At 40.2% G+C, this 14,125-nt stretch overlaps 1 protein-coding gene across 1 annotated transcript in view; it reads right to left on the minus strand.

The window, feature by feature from the left end:
- LOC124862847 (thyroid hormone receptor alpha-like) overlaps positions 1-11,434 on the minus strand; it is a 58,655-nt gene extending 47,221 nt beyond the window's left edge. The window contains exon 1 of the mRNA XM_047357019.1: positions 10,773-11,434. The gene's annotated coding sequence lies outside the window, so the exon portion shown is untranslated. The remainder of the gene's footprint in view (positions 1-10,772) is intronic.
- Between the last annotated feature and the right edge of the window lie 2,691 nt (positions 11,435-14,125).

The following is a 14,125-nucleotide window of genomic DNA, read 5'->3' on the forward strand; positions in this document are numbered from 1 at the left end:
TTGGGGTTTTGAGTGATGAACCAGGCTGGGAGTTTTAAAGGCCTCAGGAATATTTTGCAGGTGTTTAGAGTTAACTCGTTGATTCAGATGATTAGGTTCATAGCTCGTTTAGAGACCCTTTTAATGATATGCTAATTTTGTGAGATAGGAATTTTGGGTTTTTCATGAGCTGTATGCCAAAATCATCCGTATTAAGACAATAAAAGACCTGAAATATTTCAGTTAGTGTGCAATGAATCTAAAATATATTAATGTTAAATTTTCATCATGACATTATGGAAAATAATGAACTTTATCACAATATGCTAATATTTTGAGAAGGACCTCTATATATATTTTTTTACTCCTCCTTACTTACAACTCGCTTCATCACAGGAAGTATATATATTAAAGACAATTGGTCCAAGTACTGTACACTTTGTTACTTCACTAACAACTCTGGAACATGAAGAAGATTCATCATTAAGATAAACAAAAGTGCCCACCTGGACTCTAACAGACAATATGATCCAAACCAGTCTATTGCTGTTCCCTTGATCGCTACAGGATTTTGAGCCTCTGTCAGAGAATAATATTATAAAGTGCATTAAATGCAGAGATCCAACAGGACAAGTACAGACACAAGGCCATTACTTAAGGTCATAAGAATATCATTAATGACTTTCACCACTGTTGTTTCCATGCCATGATGAGCCCTGAAACCTGACCGAAATTCTTCAAACAGAGCAGTACTGTGGAAATGCTCACAGAGTTGATAGGCAATTATTTGTCATAATTTTAGGTAAGAAAGACTGAAAGTAAAGACTAAATAGTAGGTCTGTAATTTATTAAGGCATGACATAGTAGACCAATAAAAATATTTTAATGAAGAAATGTGGGACTATTGAAAAGTATATACACTACAGTGTTTTCAGTACATGCAGTCAATAGCAGCTTTTAGCTCATCTGTATTATTGGCTCATGTGTCCCTCATCTTCCACATTACCCCATACATTCTCATAAGGGTTTACGGCAGGCCAGTTTGCTGGCCAGGCAAGCAGTGATGCCGTGGTTATTAAAGCAGGTATTGGAACTTTTGGCAATGTGAGTTGGTTCCACATCCTGCTGGAAAAGTAAATCACCAGACAAAGATTGTCAACAGAGGAAAGCAAGAGGTGCTCTAAAATTTCTTGGTAGATGTCTGCCCTGACTTTGGACCTGGTTAAACACCAACAACAGCAGGTTACATGGATTCCCAAACCATTACTGAGTGTGCTTCTGCACTCTTCCTCACAAGTCTTTGATTTTCAAACAGAATGCAAAACATATTTTTATCAAAAAATACAACTCTGGACCACCGAGTAAAAGTCCAGTCCATTTTCTCCTTCCAGGTAAGACGCTTCCTACAATGGCTCTGGTTCTGAGGTACCTTAACACAAGGAGTGCGACAAATATTCTGAGTAACTGAATTTAGGGTTTCATGAACTTAAACTATACTAATCAAATTTTGTAAAAATAAACACTTAAAAGGGTGGTCCGTGTGGTCTGAAAATGTATTCTATTTTCCTTCAGTATGTTTTAATTTATTCTCTCCTATTATTCTGCCCCTCTGTGGTATAATCATGGTCAAATACACCAACTTGTTCCGCACCTATATTTTTCAAGCCCTTAGGAGGATTTTCTCTTTAACTGCATACCTGTAGAACTAGTAACTACCATAGGGCGAGGTGCCGTTTCAGATCACAGCCTTCATTCCAGAGCTTTGTGTGAATTTTCGATTACCAGGTCTAATCTTAATTTAAATTGGCACCATTACCCAGGTATGATGTTATCAATGTCAGCAAAAACATTACATGGATATTCTCTCGGCACTCTTCGATGTCATAAGTCCTAATATTATTGCAGCTTGACCATCTTTTCAGGTCGGATACTTTGTTCTGTGTTGTCCGTTGCCTTTAAAACAGCTGGGGGAGAAAGATGGCCATATCATTCAGGAACATAAAGACAGATAGATAACCATCAAATACTGATATGAACAATAGAAGAACAACAGATAAGAGGTTTAGAAGGACGAGCAGTAAAGATTAAAACTAGGTGGGTATATTGTGTTTACAGATAAGATGGAGATCATCTGTATCTGGCTGTGAAGCAATCATTTGAATGTCATAAACACTGAACTGTGTTTATATAGTTGATCAAAGTAAAATGAAAAGGACCAACCTCTGTTTTCCAGACCCTCACAGATGAATGTTTTTACACACAATGTTTCCATTGTGTTACATCCACAACGAGGAACAGGTGTGATCAAGGAGGTGAAGCTTAAAGGATAGGAAGCTGAAATATGAGTCTGAGTCAAAGCTTGAAGAAAAAAAAACCATCTCTGGTTTTGGTTTCAAAATGTTCCGAAGTTTTCTGGTTGTATTAGACAGAAACAGCATGCTGTCCTAAATAGTTTCACCAAAACTCACAGTGCCACACTATTACGAGTTTATGGTGAAAGAAAAGGCCAATATTTGCAGGCTAAATAATCTAAAATATACAATTGAAACTAGATATTTATATACACTGTATTAAAAAAGAAAAGCTGTTTCTTTGTACTCTCTGACATTAGATCCTACAAAACCATTCCTATTCCAGGTCAGTAAGGATGACCGGAATTATTTCTATTTACTACATATTATTTGCCACAAGAGTGGAAGAGGGATTTTTTTAATAGAAATTTTAAAAACAATTTTAAACTTAGAAATGTACATAGATTTCCTGAATGTTTGGTTTAATTGCCTTTTACACTGTCTGACTTGGGTCAAAGCTTTGGGAATTCATAGGCTTTTCAACCTTCACAACCCAACTAACTTGACTTAATGATTTCGGTCATTTAAAAGACCCATTTGTGCCTAAGCTTTAACTTAGAGGTTGACCTACTAAGATGTCGCTTCCATATTTCCACATAAATCTCCCTCCTCACGACACCATTTAGTTAGGTGCACCAGTTCCTCCTGCAGCAAAACATCCCCCACCCCCCAAAAAAAACATGTTGCTGCCATCCCCATTACGAAAAGTCACAAAGGAACATTAGGCTCACTTTAAGGAAATAAAATTGTGGCTGTTTTTTGGTGGATGTTTCATTTTCCTTATCCATTTCAGAATAAAGTTGAAATATTGAGAGTAAATAAATTGGATTTTAAGAATAAAGACTAAATGTTGAGAAAAAGAGGAAATTGGGTTTTGCAATTAAATTTTAAAAAATTGAAATTAACGTTGATATATCTTGAAGAAAACAGCTGTGTTGTTCCCAAATAGGTTTGATATGAGTCATATACAGGGGTTGGACAATGAAACTGAAACACCTGGTTTTAGACCACAATAATTTATTAGTATGGTGTAGGGCCTCCTTTTGCGGCAAATACAGCGTCAATTCATCTTGGGAATGACATATACAAGTCCTGCACAGTGGTCAGAGGGATTTTAAGTCATTCTTCTTGCAGGATAGTGGCCAGGTCACTACGTGATACTGGTGGAGGAAAACGTTTCCTGACTCGCTCCTCCAAAACACCCCAAAGTGGCTCAATAATATTTAGATCTGGTGACTGTGCAGCCTATGGGAGATGTTCAACTTCACTTTCATGTTCATCAAACCAATCTTTCACCAGTCTTGCTGTGTGTATTGGTGCATTGTCATCCTGATACACGGCACCGCCTTCAGGATACAATGTTTGAACTATTGGATGCACATGGTCCTCAAGAATGGTTCAGGATGTGGGGAAAACAGTAAAGGTGGACTCATCAGAGAACAATACATGTTTCACATTGTCCACAGCCCAAGATTTGCGCTCCTGGCACCATTGAAACTGACGTTTGCCATTGGCATGAGTGACCAAAGGTTTGGCTATAGCAGCCCGGCCGTGTATATTGACCCTGTGGAGCTCCCGACGGACAGTTCTGGTGGAAACAGGAGAGTTGAGGTGCACATTTAATTCTGTCATGATTTGGGCAGCCGTGGTTTTATGTTTTCTGGATACAATCCGGGTTAGCATCCGAACATCCCTTTCAGACAGCTTCCTCTTGCGTCCAGTTAATCCTGTTGGATGTGGTTTGTCCTTCTTGGTGGTATGCTGACATTACCCTGGATACCGTGGCTCTTGATACATCACAAAGACTTGCTGTCTTGGTCACAGATGCGCCAGCAAGACGTACACCAACAATTTGTCCTCTTTTGAACTCTGGTATGTCACCCATAATGTTGTGTGCATTTCAATATTTTGAGCAAAACTGTGCTCTTACCCTGCTGATTGAACCTTCACACTCTGCTCTTACTGGTGCAATGTGCAATCAATGAAGACTGGCTACCAGGCTGGTCCAATTTAGCCATGAAACCTCCCACACTAAAATGACAGGAGTTTCAGTTTCATTGTCCAACCCCGGTATGTTACGCGCCATAAGAAAAGCAGGAACAAGTTGGCAGAGCGCAAATGGAGAAAAAGAGGAAAAATCATCCATTTCTGAGAAGAGTGATTTGGTTTTATTGCAAAATGTGCAAGTTGAAGTTATGAAGTAACCACTCAGTGCTCTAAATGACAGTTTCAGAGGTTTAAAAACGGTACATTTTGTGTTTAAACTTGGCCTGTTTTCAGCGTAAAACCTAGCCGGCCCACATCTGCATATAAGGGGGTTAAAACCCACAGCTCATTTATATAGCGGCTTTGTTTGGCTCCACGCTGGCTTTTGTTATGCCTGTCAGCCAATAAGCTGCATGTTTGAAGTAAGCACATGGCTACTTATAGCAGCTGCTATTTGAAAAATAATGTGTTTCTTCAAGATGGACCAAGCTGAACATATCGCCCAAGAACTGAACTGCGGCTGGAGTACTTGTTCACTAGGACCGATGATGACGCCGGACTCTCTTCAGATTCTGAAACAGAAGGAGATAAAGCAGTAGAAATTGATGACAGCGACTGCATAACTTTGGAGAACATTCCTAGTTTCCTGCTGACGTTAACCCAAGACGAGGATGACGAAGAAAGCTTTGGACTAGTGACAGAGGAGCTAGAACGTCGTAAGATATCAGAAGCTATTGCCACACACAATTTGAAGAAGACAGAGACAGCTAAATGGACAATATCTGTAACTTTGACTGTAAATGCTACGGGAGAAGAAAGGAGAATTCTTCGCTTGGGACACAGTCCTGTAGCCGTAAACGTTCTCCAGAGTTCGTGTACAACAGATGGATCCTTTAGCAGCAGAAAGGGAGTGGCAGGACATGAGAATCAGCGGAGCTTCTGTTCTTAACATTGTTAGGGGAGCTGTTGCAGCAAGCTATTCTAAGTAATTCAAATGAACAACTTTTGATACTGCCTAGCTTCCAGGGTGATTCTAACCAAACTTTAAAGCCTGTTTCGTCCTCTCTACTTTGGAGCGTGCAAACATTCAAATGGTCATATCCTCTTCAATTCTTTTTTGATTTACACAAGTTTGACATCATTGGAAAGCTTAGACTCCACTTTTGTAGGATCTGTAAGTAACTCAAAATGACCCTGAGTAGACTTGTTCATGGTTTTGCCACAGCCTGTCACATATGTGTGTCCACAGTTTATATGCTAAAATAGATAGAATGTCTTTTTTTATTAAATCTTTTTCTAAAATACAGTCTAAAGTTCATTTACAGAAGGCATGGATGACACAGGTCTTTGCACCAGTGGCATTTCAACATTACTGTTTACATACTTTGTCCACTGTTCCATGTTATCATAATTTTGACTTTATTGTTGATCATTTGTTTTCTATTTTTTCTCATTATTTCAACTGTTTTGTTTAGCTTTTTCTATTCAATTCTATTCATTTTTTTTTCTTGCCACCTTCTCTTCTTTCCTCGTCATTTTGTGTAACCTTAATAGGGTACATGTCATGCAAAATCCTCTTTTTTGTTGTGTTCTTGAAGTCAGTGGAAGTGCAGAAAAGTTTAATTTAGTCTGTCAGAATGAGGTTGCATTCACACTGCTGGTCTGGTCCAGGGATTGGTAAAAGTGAGAAAAATCACACCTTCTGTTGGCCCTGATTGTTTTCACACACAGATTTTTTTAGACCAGAGTCATGCAGTTGCAATGAATTGTTTCGAGGGCAGTATTGCACTGACTGAGAAGAAAAAAAGCATGAAGAAGAAAGTCCATCTCATCAGAATTTCTGTTGCTACTTTGGTGTTCAAATGTAGCTGTGCATCTGCACCTTTTCACTACTCCACGTCTTCAGAGTCGTGTTCTTTGTTTTTTCTCTACTTCTACTGAAATGCTCTGCTCTCACGTTACATCTTCACTCTCTGCTTTTGGTACAGTGGCCCGGCATGTATTCAGACCTCAACCAAACGGCTCCAGGGTTCACATAAACTGGGCAAGGACCGGCAGTTGTAACTGTGCCAGGGCACGCTTCTCTGGTTCGTTTCAGGGTCCGGGATGGGTTTATACCGGAGAGATCACCCCAGAAACCTGGACCCTGGCACGGTCTGTGCCACAAAGGTTTGGTGTGACAGCACTTAGTATTTTAACTGGATTTTCCGAGCTTGGTTGTGGATCTCTGCAGCTTCTCCACAGTTCCTGTGGGCCTTTTGGATGCTTCTCTGATTATCTGTGTTCTTGCAGAGCCTGTCAGATTACACAGGAGTTTGTGGCATGGATACCTTTGCAGGTTGCTGTATAGACTGGCTGGTTTTTTTGAAGACAGGCCTGTTTTACACCAGCACCGTGTGTTTTTACACTGTGTGTCGTAGCACTAACCCTACCAGGCCTGCATATTATGATCATTGTAGCATCTATTTTCACTTTAGCATGATGTTTATTTTCGGTCTCCAGCTTGTGTAATCACGCTCTGTTTCTCTGGTCCAAAGAAGGAGACACAGGCCGAACTACATAAGAACATATTGCAGCCTCCTGTGATTTAGATGTTGATGTCATGAAACTGGTAAGTCGGTGATTATATGCAAGTGCTTTCATAAATCTAATTTATTTATTTAATTAGGTCACGTGTGCCCGCTAGGAGATTATATGTTGGTCTATATGTGAAAACGTCACATGGACGCTACTTTTACATGTGCTTAAATCTATTATTGATCCGTTGCAGGATCATGTTTTATCACTTCTTTTTAGGCGTATTATTTCTGCATCTCTAAAACTGAAATTATATGCAGTGTTTACACTGTTTCCTGAAAGGATAGAATAAACACTGCTGCACATAAAACCTACAGTTACACTTACAAAAATGCATCTGAAGAATAATTATTGAAAAACTGCAACACTGTAAAAAACACAATAACGATTACTGGAGATAATTTTTTATGTGATTACGCTTCGGTTTTCAGACTGTATGGATTTTATTTTCTCCCACTTGTGTGGTTCTTGTAGAATCTAAACTACATATGCTCTGTTTAAAGCTATTTTCTGCATGGTAATATAACTGAGGACATTATATAATTATCACTGCACTGTAAAAAAAAAAAACAGAGAAAATGGAAGGTGCTGGATGTTATAAACAAAACAAACTACTATTATTACATCTTTGGATTTGCAGCTTATTAATGCAGTGAGCAATCTGAAAATAACAGCAACTATTATTTTGTTGTTATTTTTTTAGGTTTTCTAATATTACAGCCACCAGTTTCCAGGCATTCGATTTGGTTTTTGTGTGATGCATTTCCACAAAGTAAAATCTGCTAAATGTGGTGTGTATTTTTTTATTTATCCTGTTTATTCTGCTTTAGAGAAGCTTAAAGCAGGGTTAGGTTATAAAACAGTATCCCAATAAAATGTTTAGTACTGTAAATGGAGACAATACAGCAAAACTGCAGACCTACCAGGACATGGCCATCCACTTAAACTGACAGTCAAACAGCATTAACCAGAGAGGCAGGGAAGAAGCATATAGTGTTATGTTTTATAAATCAACTTTCCTAATTATATTTGTCCTTTCAGATGCGATTGGCTGGCCAGAAAATAAAAGCCTGAAGGAATGACCTCACCCCCACCTTCTCCTTCTTACTACTGCCTTTGAACCCATCTTTTGCTGACTTTTATTTGTGGCTCTTTTTGAGTATAATTTTCATTAAATCTCGGTTGTCTTTTGTTTAGGGAAGTCTTGGCCCATGTGCAGTATGAATGAAATCAGTACAAATGACTGTGCACGCATACAACGTAACGGCTGCCGACCAGTTTAAAACCCACAGAAGACAAAGATAACCACAATAACAATGGTTAATAGCAGAGTACTCACGTGTGCTGTCCTTGAATCTAACAACGGTTCTCCAACAAAGTTCTCATTTTCTCCCCCGTTTTGTAAGCAGAAAGTGAAAGCCAATTAGTGGCACGGCGGGGGAATTACACCATTTTCACGTCTACTGTTGCCATGTGAACGGAGATTGTTACAAAAATGTTGTGTGTAGATGTTTTAACAGAAACGGGGAAAAAACAAATCCCGCTGTTAATGGATCGTTGTCGTTTAAACAAGCCTAAGGGCCTAAGTTGGATCCATAACATTAACCAATGGCTGATATAGTGGCCATTGTTCCTCCAGTCTTTTAATCTTAACATATTAAAAGCAATCGAGTTGTACTGACACACATGGTCACACTCATATTTGTGGGATGTGATTTAGTTGGTGTTTAACCCTCTGGTCAACATTTAGAATTAAAAAGTGTTTTGAGCCCCTTCTTACAGTTTGGTTGTTAGTATATGGATAGGGAGGAAAGAAGCCCAGATGCAACTATAATTTATAGACTGTAATATATGGTAACTTTGGCAGAGCTGCTGAGATCCATAGCTCAGGAAGAGAATACGTCACCCGGAGAACTATTAATTGTGCAATCTACAAACCTGGCCTTTATCGATGGGTGGAAACAAAAAAGCAAATGACCAAAAAGGGGCATAAAAATTAACATTTGCAGGATGCCAAAAGTGAACGTGGATGAAGGTGCAACCTGCAGAAACTGGTTAGAGCTAAAAGGGAGATGAATGGAGCCAAATACAGGGCAATCCCTAAGGAAAACTGGTTAGAGGTAGACAGTTAGCAGCATCCCCTCAGCATGATGCTGCCACCACCATGTTTCTCTGTGTATATGCTTTTTCTTCAGCAGTGACAGGGCACAAAAAGGTGGAACCTATCTGCAAAAGACATCTGAGCGGGGCGAGGGTTCACTTTCCAGCCGGACAATCCCAAACATACAGTCAGAGCTACAACAGAATGCTTTAAATGAAAGCATATTAATTTGTTAGAATGTCCTAGTCAAATTTCAGAATTAAATCCATTTGAGAAAACATGGCCACACTTGAAGATTGCTGTACGCAGAAGCTCTTCATCCAGTCTGGCAGAGCTTGTACTATTTTGCAAAGAGGAAAAGGCACAATGTCATCCTCTAGATGTGCTAAGCTGGTAAAAACATCCCCCAAAAGGCTTGCAACTGTAACTGTAGCAAATGGTGGTTCTACAAAGCATTGACTCAGGGGGTTTAACCAAACAACGACAAACAACAAAAATGGACACGACACTTCTTCAATTTTTATATGGAAAAGGTCTTAAAAAACATGTATTGATTTTCGTTTTACTAATATGCACTAGTTGGTGTCTATCACATAAAACCACAATAAAATACATTTACGTTTGTGGTTGTGAAATGATGAAATGTGGCCTCTTAGTCTATTACAGACAATTCCGGGCTCAATGCACCACTTGTTCCAGGCATTGTGAGCATTGTGTATACGGAGTTTGCCACGTGTGTACCGATTGCAACAAGACCTCATCTAGCACAACACACACTCGATGCCAATAAAAAGTCAATAATGTAAGAGTAAAGTGCCGGAACCTGAATAAAAACATTTCAAGAGTACAATTGATGACTGACATCTATATCAGAAGTACCTGCAGCAACCCGTTTCCAACAAACACAATCCAGTGTTGAATTTGGATAGTGCAGACTGGTTTTTGTAGCACTCATTTTGAGAGTTTCAAACATTTATGTTTTTCATGTTTGCCATTTACAGCTGAATCAGGAAGAGCACATTAAATATAACATATATCAAAACTGACATAACAAATAACATGGAAAAAACTAAAGACCAGAATATTCCACCAAGGCTGTATAAAAAATTGAATTCTGAGGATTTCAATTATTTGCGTACACAACCAAGAGAAGCTATTGGCCCTGCTGCATGGGCGCATTCTCATTTGAGAAATATTCTTGTGGGTAAAACTTAAAAGTATTTTAAATTGCATTGCTTTCATTTTACGGGCGACTGAAACAATTATAGTCCCGTTTAAATCCTTAGAATATCTTCTATTGCTGCCACCTACTGATTAACTGATTTACAGAACACGGTGCGCTCTATTTATAGGGGTGACCATCTCGCCCTCCCCGGCCCCCCACTGGCGTCGCCACTGTGTTGAAACAGCCACGTTTCCAATCAAGTGTTCAGTAGCATTTCAAGCACAGCCAGCTGGATGTGTTTGAGCTACACTACGTGAGGTGTGGCTGCAGAAGGAAGCCCGCTTGGGTGAACAGAACATCCAGAACCATCCGCATACCTCCCTGTCTACATGCTGGCACCGCGTCCCTTACGTCACTGTTCCGAGCTATTAACAGAGACTGTAGGTTAGCAGGTTTGTGGCTCCAGCTGTCAGATGACGTAGCATAATGAGAGCCAGAGAAGTCTTGACAGAGATTAAAGTCGTCGTAAATTTTTTTCAAAGTCGACATAGAGCCCAGGTTGGCCAGCGTCATAATCTGCGGGCAGTGGGGTTGACGTGAGGACACCACTCACCTTGCACCGCCGCGACAGTGGGGCAGCCCTCTCCGTGTCAGTTTGTAGTGCTGTAATCCACTCCGGATAGAAAAACACCTCCAACAAGGTCAGCGTGTAACACGTCACAATGAGCGGCAAATGAAAGAACCGGGACACAAGTACATGTGTCAGCCGGTTCCCCTGACTGGGGGAGACTGTTTCCTCTTTCAACACGAAGTCAAGAGCGAAAACAGGATGACGGCAGCGTTCGGCCCTCCCGGGACTGTAAAAATCTCACGGTCAAGGTATGCGTGGAAGGAGGACACTCCACGGTGTTGACAAGTTCGCTACGGTCGGTCCTGTCCCGTACATGTATAGTGCTGGTGAATGCGGGTCAGCTGGAGCGGGGATGATACATCGTAAGGCTCTGCAGCTCCCCCCACCGGCCCGACAGGAACACTGCCTCCACAGAGGTTACATAATAAACAACCCAGTCCAATCCATGAGGCTCTTAGCAGAACACTAAATGGAAAGAGGGTCACAACCCAACACTTATAGTATGCTTTAATGACCTACTGTTGTTTTTTACTACTCACACATTCTTCAATTCAAAGCCATCTTCTATAGTTTGAGGCACTTTTTAACCATATCACCGGATGACACTACACAGAAGGGTAGTATACATTCAGTAAAACATTATTCCCTCCTTACAGATTTCTTCTAATTGTGCTTTTTTTTTGTCAAACTTTATCATCAGACCAATGATAAAAATCTAACCTGATTAAATGTAAATGCTACGGGAGAAGAAAGGAGAATTCTTCGCTTGGGACACAGTCCTGTAGCCGTAAACGTTCTCCAGAGTTCGTGTACAACAGATGGATCCTTTAGCAGCAGAAAGGGAGTGGCAGGACATGAGAATCAGCGGAGCTTCTGTTCTTAACATTGTTAGGGGAGCTGTTGCAGCAAGCTATTCTAAGTAATTCAAATGAACAACTTTTGATACTGCCTAGCTTCCAGGGTGATTCTAACCAAACTTTAAAGCCTGTTTCGTCCTCTCTACTTTGGAGCGTGCAAACATTCAAATGGTCATATCCTCTTCAATTCTTTTTTGATTTACACAAGTTTGACATCATTGGAAAGCTTAGACTCCACTTTTGTAGGATCTGTAAGTAACTCAAAATGACCCTGAGTAGACTTGTTCATGGTTTTGCCACAGCCTGTCACATATGTGTGTCCACAGTTTATATGCTAAAATAGATAGAATGTCTTTTTTTATTAAATCTTTTTCTAAAATACAGTCTAAAGTTCATTTACAGAAGGCATGGATGACACAGGTCTTTGCACCAGTGGCATTTCAACATTACTGTTTACATACTTTGTCCACTGTTCCATGTTTATCATAATTTTGACTTTATTGTTGATCATTTGTTTCTATTTTTTCTCATTATTTCAACTGTTTTGTTTAGCTTTTTCTATTCAATTCTATTCATTTTTTTTCTTGCCACCTTCTCTTCTTTCCTCGTCATTTTGTGTAACCTTAATAGGGTACATGTCATGCAAAATCCTCTTTTTTGTTGTGTTCTTGAAGTCAGTGGAAGTGCAGAAAAGTTTAATTTAGTCTGTCAGAATGAGGTTGCATTCACACTGCTGGTCTGGTCCAGGGATTGGTAAAAGTGAGAAAAATCACACCTTCTGTTGGCCCTGATTGTTTTCACACACAGATTTTTTTAGACCAGAGTCATGCAGTTGCAATGAATTGTTTCGAGGGCAGTATTGCACTGACTGAGAAGAAAAAAAGCATGAAGAAGAAAGTCCATCTCATCAGAATTTCTGTTGCTACTTTGGTGTTCAAATGTAGCTGTGCATCTGCACCTTTTCACTACTCCACGTCTTCAGAGTCGTGTTCTTTGTTTTTTCTCTACTTCTACTGAAATGCTCTGCTCTCACGTTACATCTTCACTCTCTGCTTTTGGTACAGTGGCCCGGCATGTATTCAGACCTCAACCAAACGGCTCCAGGGTTCACATAAACTGGGCAAGGACCGGCAGTTGTAACTGTGCCAGGGCACGCTTCTCTGGTTCGTTTCAGGGTCCGGGATGGGTTTATACCGGAGAGATCACCCCAGAAACCTGGACCCTGGCACGGTCTGTGCCACAAAGGTTTGGTGTGACAGCACTTAGTATTTTAACTGGATTTTCCGAGCTTGGTTGTGGATCTCTGCAGCTTCTCCACAGTTCCTGTGGGCCTTTTGGATGCTTCTCTGATTATCTGTGTTCTTGCAGAGCCTGTCAGATTACACAGGAGTTTGTGGCATGGATACCTTTGCAGGTTGCTGTATAGACTGGCTGGTTTTTTTGAAGACAGGCCTGTTTTACACCAGCACCGTGTGTTTTTACACTGTGTGTCGTAGCACTAACCCTACCAGGCCTGCATATTATGATCATTGTAGCATCTATTTTCACTTTAGCATGATGTTTATTTTCGGTCTCCAGCTTGTGTAATCACGCTCTGTTTCTCTGGTCCAAAGAAGGAGACACAGACCGAACTACATAAGAACATATTGCAGCCTCCTGTGATTTAGATGTTGATGTCATGAAACTGGTAAGTCGGTGATTATATGCAAGTGCTTTCATAAATCTAATTTGCATACACTATTTCAACAAATAGATGCAAAGTCTGGATGTGTATGTGGGAACTGATTAAATGCAAAATGCAGTTTTTAAAATGATAATTTTATTTTTTAGGTGAAAAAAGCTTTCCAAACCAAGCTGGCCCAATATAAATCAGAATGAGCTTTATTGGTTTTATGCATTCACAGCGTACAGACATTAAGTATAAATATACAACTTTAGAGGAGATAAAATAAAAGATGACATGAACAGTGTGTGCATTAATGTGCTTGTATAAGTACAGGCCTTTTCTATATTTATAAATAAAAGAAAAAGAATGAAAACACAAGAAGAAGATGCTCCCCAGCCTCACCTGCTGCTGCCGGTCTTTGGGACTGGGATGATGTTGGAATGCTTAAAGCAGTAGGCAAAGCCATGCAGATCCAGAGACTTGTTGAAAATAGGGGCCAGATGGTCAGCGCAGGCTCTCTGGCAGAAGGGGGAAATCAGGTCTGGGAGCTTTTCTGGTCTTCTGAGGTTGAAAGAGCCTATTTAGATCTTCCTCGGTGATCTTTAGTGCAAGCAGGAGGTCAGAGTGGAGAGGGTAACAGGCTGTTGAGTTGTTGATGGGGGGTTCAGGTTGTTCTTCTGTGTAGGAGTGGGTTGTGGGTGTATGGCATTGGCCATTGTCCACTAATTTGCAATGACTAGCAAAGAGTCTTTTATATAGTTGTGGAGGAATATTTCGCCCATCCTTCTTTGCAGATTCAACAACAATGGGAT

This window comes from Girardinichthys multiradiatus, chromosome X (assembly GCF_021462225.1).
Source record: "Girardinichthys multiradiatus isolate DD_20200921_A chromosome X, DD_fGirMul_XY1, whole genome shotgun sequence".
Lineage (NCBI taxonomy): Eukaryota > Metazoa > Chordata > Actinopteri > Cyprinodontiformes > Goodeidae > Girardinichthys > Girardinichthys multiradiatus.